The sequence below is a fragment of the Chaetura pelagica genome, unplaced genomic scaffold, assembly GCF_000747805.2.
Source record: "Chaetura pelagica isolate M959 unplaced genomic scaffold, ChaPel_1.0 scaffold45, whole genome shotgun sequence".
Classification (NCBI taxonomy): domain Eukaryota; kingdom Metazoa; phylum Chordata; class Aves; order Apodiformes; family Apodidae; genus Chaetura; species Chaetura pelagica.
In genome coordinates this window covers 3,332,382-3,339,096 of record NW_009953217.1, presented here as the reverse complement: position 1 = coordinate 3,339,096, position 6,715 = coordinate 3,332,382, and positions in this window count along the sequence as shown.

Below are 6,715 nucleotides of genomic sequence, written 5' to 3'. Positions count from 1 at the left end.
AGCAGGAGGGTGAAGAGCAGCTGCTGGGCAACTGGGCAGTGTGGCATCCTTCCCATGCCCTCTGCCTGAACTGCAGACAAAAAGAAAATGCCTTTTGCAGGACCGTGACCTTCATGAGTACGAACTCATACAGGTCCAGCCTGTGGGATCTAAGGTGAAAGGGTGATGAGGAGAAATTCTCAGTCCCAATATCCCAGTGCATGAGTGCATACTGGGACTTGAATATTACTGGAGTTTGCTTTAGGGATCACTCATGCCATGGGGTTGTGAGATGCCTTGCCTGAGGATGTGTGGTGATAGAGGTTCACAACTCATCTCTCTCGTGGAAGAAGCTGTGAGTGAACAGCCTGGACCCTTTCTCAGAGCCCTCTGAGGGTCTCTGGGCTGCAGGAGCCACAGGCTTTGCCTCCTCTCCCTTTTGCTTTTCCAGGCTGCTATTAACTTAGAAACAGGCACCGCTGGCTAAGGAGTGCAGGTAAAGCTGTGTGGGACAGGACCTTTCCTCTGCCTGAGGAACGAGCTACTGTGACTCTGTGTGAAACCCAAACTGTCTGGCTTGGGTGGGTGGATCTGGGCACCCCCTGCTCCTTCCTGCGCTAACCCAGCACGCCCCGCTGGGCCTGATGGGGCCAAGAGCTGCCGCAGCCTTTAGGCCACACTCAAAGTTCCCCTTTTAACATTTCATTGGCTTCTGTGAGAGGTTTTGCTCTGAAAGTGGCACATTCTCCTCCTGCTTGGAAATGAGAAACTTGCTGCTTTTTCCCCTCCTGCCAAAGCAGAGAATCCGTGCGGGCCCCGGGGCTGGGCTGCTGGGAGCCGGGCCGGTGGGAAGGCTGAGCTGTTGTGCTGGGAGGTAATTAAATAGACCCCAATTCTTTGAATTACTGCTCGTGCCTCGGTACACGCTGGTGTACAAGGGTGAAGTGAAGGGTATGGAACTAATGGCTGACAGATCACAGCTGGGAAGCTGCGGCACCTTGGATGTGCAGTGCAGTGCAGGCGCTGCGTGCAGCTCCACCATTACTGTGAAATCTGCCTGAAGAGATTGGAGCATGGAATGGGAAAACACGGCAGTCTTTCTTCTCCAGGGAGCAGGGTGTAACAAGGGACTGGGTGATTGCTATCAGAGGCGTAGCGAGTGCACAGAATGGGTTTGTTGTTGTTGGCAGGGAACTTCAGGCAGAGGTGAGGTGAAATAAGCAGATTAGTGCGATGCCGCTCGCTGGGCTGGGGCGACAAGGTGAGGAAATGCTGAGACCTTGCAGCTCATTAGTGATACAGGTCACTGTAACATCCCTTGTTGTTGTCATGCCTGTGGGGCTCTGATAATAAGGAGGTGGATGGACCTCGGTCTGGGCACCACACTGCTTCTTTTTTCTGCCTGGAGACCATAACTGAAATGAGACAGAAGTGACACCAGATCCTCCTGGGTGCTGTCCTTTCTGCCAAGTCACCAATCTGATATGAGCATCTTTGTTTTGCCCTCGTGCAACTGCTGCTTGCATACAGTGGAAATGTTGCTGCCTTTGAAGTTGGAGGTTTTCTTCCTAAAAGCTAGGAAGGGGTGATCTTCTTTGACAGCCCAGCCACCTGGAGAGGTGTTCAAAGCTTGGAATCATCCAAGTGTTGGATTATGAAGACATGAGCCAAGTTTTTGTGAGCAAGGCATACCTGCTCTTGAAGTGTCTTGCTGAAGACAACACATTGCATTGCTTGTTCCCTCACAATTATGTCAGGGTCTTTAGAAAATCATCAGGTGCTGGTAAGTAAGTGCATTTCTGTTGCAGAGCTAGTGAAGCTGTGAGGGAGGGAGGCGGGCAGCAGAGCCACAGCTAGAATTAATGATTCAAAGATATGACCAAAAGCACCTTTGTGGGAAGTAAAGCTTGTTTGTCTGGGAGCCACTTCTGCTTTATTACCTTTCCCTTTATCTGTCATTCTGCTTCTAAAAGGTCCTCTAATGTCTCCTGGGATTAATAAACCAGGAGTGGAGGCAGGAGAATTCATTTTGAGTTCCGTGCAATTTATGGGCTGGGAAGTTGCTGATTGCCAAGCATCTGGAAAGCAGCACAGCAAAAGATGCCAGCAAAGGGCTGTATGCAGCTTGTCAGCTCTGAGAGGCTCAGTGCCACCAGCCACAGAGGAGTCTGAAGGTGTGTCTGCTATGGTTAGAGGAGACGGGAAAGATGGGAGACCTCTTTCTCCCCACTTACCTGTTGTTTGGCATAGAGGAGCAAGCCCAGGTAAAAACCCCTCTGATCTGTTGCCCTCTGCTTTGAAATTGTTTCCTGCTTTGGAAAGTGAAAAAGACTGTTTTGAGCTCTGGGGCTCATGGAGTTAAAATAGGACAATATCTGAGAGCTGATGGTGCCTGGAGGAGCAGCAAGGGCAGTTTTAGTTCCAGAGTCTGCTGAGCAGCCTTATGTGCACAGCTGAGTTGGCTGAGGGTAGAATTCTCAGGCCAAACTCTTCCTTCTGGGCTGCTACTAAAGTACCTGCCTTGGATGGATGGCAGCATCTTGGCTACTCATGGGCAGAGCTGTTCCTGTTCATGGAGTGTTCAGGCAGAGGCAGGGCTCTCCTGTGTGGGATGGTGGTTCCTTCCCTGCAGTGTTTCATGGGAGATGGTTTTCTTCTCTGTGCTGCACTTGTATTGCCTTTTCTTTTATTCTTATTCATGTCATCAGAATCCATTTCCAGCTAAAGCTTTAACAGGAAATAATTCTGTTTGGTTTTTTTACTTGTTTTTGGTTGTTTATAGTACTGTCTCCAGTTTTCTTTGCTTGCTGTTGCTGAAATATACTGGCTGAACCTAAAGGGAAAATACTGAAGACAGTTGTCTAATTCCCATGGGAATTCAACTTGATATTATGCCTTGGAATCCTACTAATCTTAATGAACTTGCTGGGTTTAATCTCTGATCAGATTAGGGCTCTGCAGACCTCTGATGCAGTGTGCAGACCTGGTGTTTCCTTCAGAAACTACTTCTGCATTTTGAACCTGCAGCCATGCCCACCCCAGTATGTGGTCCCTGAGGGGTCTGCTGTCTTGGTGGAGGTTTTTGAATCCAGGTTGTAAAATACTCCAGAGCACATCCATCATTGCTTGTCTCTTCTGTAACTGCATGCTGTGATGGGATAGAGCAAATGTACTGGATCAGGGATAGGTGGGAAAGGTTGACTCAGCAGGACAGGGGTGGGAGATCCTTTCTGAACTGGTGGATTGCAATATTGCCATCCTTGGTTTTCAGTCTGAAGGAAACAGCCTGATTCATGAGGTACAATCTCATGGATCAGTAGTACCAGCTAGAACCCTAGATGTGACCTTGAGTATCTTGACAATATTGAAACCAGAGTATCGATGCATGGAGACTAAAGACAGAAAATAGCTTCTGTCTGATCTGACCCCTCACCCTCTGCCTAATTTTTATGAGTGTTATTTATCACTGCATAATGCTACATGCCTGAGTCCTAAACTGACTCTTAAATCAAGGCAATTCCACTGCCATCTGTGGCACTACATCAATTTACACCTGCTGGTGATCTCAGCCAATGTTGATATATCTTCCCAGGTTCCATATACAACTGATTTTTTCAGAAGCCAACTTGTTAGCTTAAAGAACCAGCAATGATCTTTAACAACGCTATTACACAGTTCAATATAGCGTTTTTATTGATCAGTGTCCTTAATGTGACAGAAAGATACTTCAATTTTTTTTTATTACTTCTGTGTATCCAGCCTCCCTAGCACTTCAGCACACGGCAGGTGCTCTTGCTTACCAAACCTGGGCTTCTGCCCATGACGCTTACAGATTGAGAGCAGTTTCCAGTTGTGACTGCATGTGTTTGAGTAGCACAGAGGCAAAAGAAGCCATGGTAACTCTTTGCTATTGCTGTCTCAAAGCAGATGGGGATGAAGAGTGAATTGGGATGGAGAGGGAAAAGTTTGCAATAATGTCCTCTTGCCTTGCAAGTGGAATGGAAAAGTTGGTAAGTAAAGGAAAATAAGAGTTGATTGTTTTGGGCTGCCATTACAGAGCTGCTCAATCTTGAGTGGAAAAATTGTTCATCTTGTCTGGGCTAAGAGACTAAGAGTCTGCCCACCAGGTAAATGAGTTTAATACTGGCTCCAGTAAGGTCCTTGTGACACTGTGGTGTTTTTAAAGAGCTTTGTTTCTTCAGGTGAACACACAGCATGGGAGCAAAGTACTACTTCCTTATGGCTGCTAAGTGCCTTCTGCATGTGGCTCCAAGGACTCTATTTCAAGATGCTGAGATGGGAGTGTGCCCTGGTGCACTGCATTGCACACAGACATCAAACATGTTCCTGTATTAGAGAAAGAGGTTGTGACAGGCAAATATGCTCTTCTCTGGGTACAAATCTCAGTAAAGGAGACGTCTGCACTTTGGGTTAGAGGCTATGATTAGAGTGTAATGAGGCTGTCCACAATAGCAATGCAGTGTGGTGATGCTGAATTTTATGGATTTGTTGGGGTTTTTGCATTCTTCTTGCAAACGTTTCCTCCCCAGCCAGACATTCAGAAAGCAGTGTACATTTCCCCCCATCCCTTTCCTGCTCCACAAGCATGGTTTTTATGCTTTTGATGGATTTTGCTTAGTGGTTTCTTCATGCTGTTTAAAGGGTTTGTGTGCCATAAGTTAATATATGTTAGTGCTGTCACAGATTTGTACCAAAAGGGCTTTTGTTCTCAGCCCTGGCCTTTACACAGCCTCTTTGAGTAACTCTTAAATGGTCTCTGGTGTGTTATTAGCAAACAAGCTCTTCTGACTCCTTCAGCTCTGAGGTTAGACCTAAAAGTAACAGCACCTTCCAGTACACTGGGGTCTTGTTATGGGGTAGTATGTCCTGAGATGGAAACTTAACTTTGTTGTGAGATGCCAACAGCCATCAGTGTGTTACAGAGAAGCCATATAAGTTTAGGAAAGTGAATGTATGTTTAGCTGATTACGACAGCCAAGTTCTTGAAGGCTGAACCTGTGATAACACATCCTTTCTTGAGCTGAGAGAAGTTGACTGCCCACTTTCCAGTACATCTTGCAACACTGACACACCTCATCTGTTTTCATCTCATCTTCTTTTTCATATTTCTCTCCTTTTAAGTTTTCAGCTCTCCACAGGGAAAGCATTATCTGGTGTTGGAAGTGCCAGCCAATATTCCAAAGGATGTCTCTTCCTTTAATAGCACTGCTCTGATGCAGAGCAACGGTTGCCTGCAGGTTGGGCAGTGATGTGCAGACCCATCAAGACTTGTCTCAGCTCATAACAACATTTTAAACTGTTTCTTCATGTAGAAAAGGTATCCTGAGTGCTGGGGGGACTGAGGCAAAACAGTGAACCTAAGAGGCAGATTGTTTTCAGAAAATCTTCTACCCATGCAAGTTGTTCATGGTTTCCTTGCCTCTGGCAACAGAGACAAGATTCTCTTTCCTGTGCCACCTGCTTCTGGACACAAATGGGAACTGTGTAGAAATAGCCTGGGGAATGCTAATTTGATGTTTCTTCTCCAGATCATGCAGAAAATCCTCTCGGATGGGCATCAGAAACTAGTCACCCTTATCATCCATCTGTCCTTAATGCAGTAACAAATCTGAAACTCAGCCTTGCTCTTACCAACCTTGATTATGAACCATAAGAGTGACACTGCTCTGTAGATCTGCTAGTGGGACAGCCCTAAGGATCCAGCTGCAGATGATACATTGGGAAGATGTTTGTTGTTCTTGGTGCAGGAGATATGGGCTGAGCCACTTCAGAGAGATCCTATCACATTCTGTTTTCTTCCACCCACCCCTGTTGGATACACGTAGAGATGGCATTTACTTTGCACTTCTGATCTGAGGGTTGTTAGAGAACCTCTGCTACAGCATGTAGCCTTGGGGAAATCAGAAGACAAATGTCCCTCTTTCCATGGTGACTCAGGTATTGCTACTGTAAGGCAAACAAAGCAGGAGTGAGTAAAGTGACAGATCTGCCCCTGTTTGATTGGAGCTGTGCCTGCATCCTGAAGAGTGGGAGCATGTCCTGCCTAGATGATGCTGAGAGAGAAGAGAGGTGGCTGTGGTCCAATGATAAATCCAAATCAGTGTCTTTTGGGTTGTTTAGTTTTAATTTTCAGAACATAAGACTGTATCTCTAAGCTTTCTCCAGCATCTCATCTCTTCACCTGCTCTGCAGAGGAAGGAACTAGGTCTGAGATCTAGAGGTGTGTCATGAAGTCAGGAGCCCCTCAGGAGCCAGAGGCTGACCAGGGATATTTCAGGCTTGTAAAGTGGAGACAGCTTCTAGACAAAGTCAGCATGCAGTTATCTCTAGAAAGTAATTGGAAAAACTGATTATGTTTGTTCTCGGATCTGTTCAATAATGGAGCAGTAGGCAGCTGCTGGCCTGCCCCTTGGGTCCCTCTCAGGAGCAGGCAGCCACTGCATTATTTTCTGCTGCTGGGAGTCCAGCAGGATGCAATGTGGCTTCTGGAGAGTAGCCTGGTGCTTTGGGACACAGCCCCTTCTTCCTGCCTCCAGGCCTCTTTTTGTCAATGTGTCTCTGCTCCTTGGAAGTGCCTCTTCACAGTGGCTGTGGTCACAAGCAGCATAATCTCAAGGCAAGGAGTTTGCTCAGTGTTCTTGATTTACTCTGCCACTCTAGCACCTCTCTCACTCTCTGCAGCCTGGTGCAAAACCCCACATTAAAAGTCACTCTT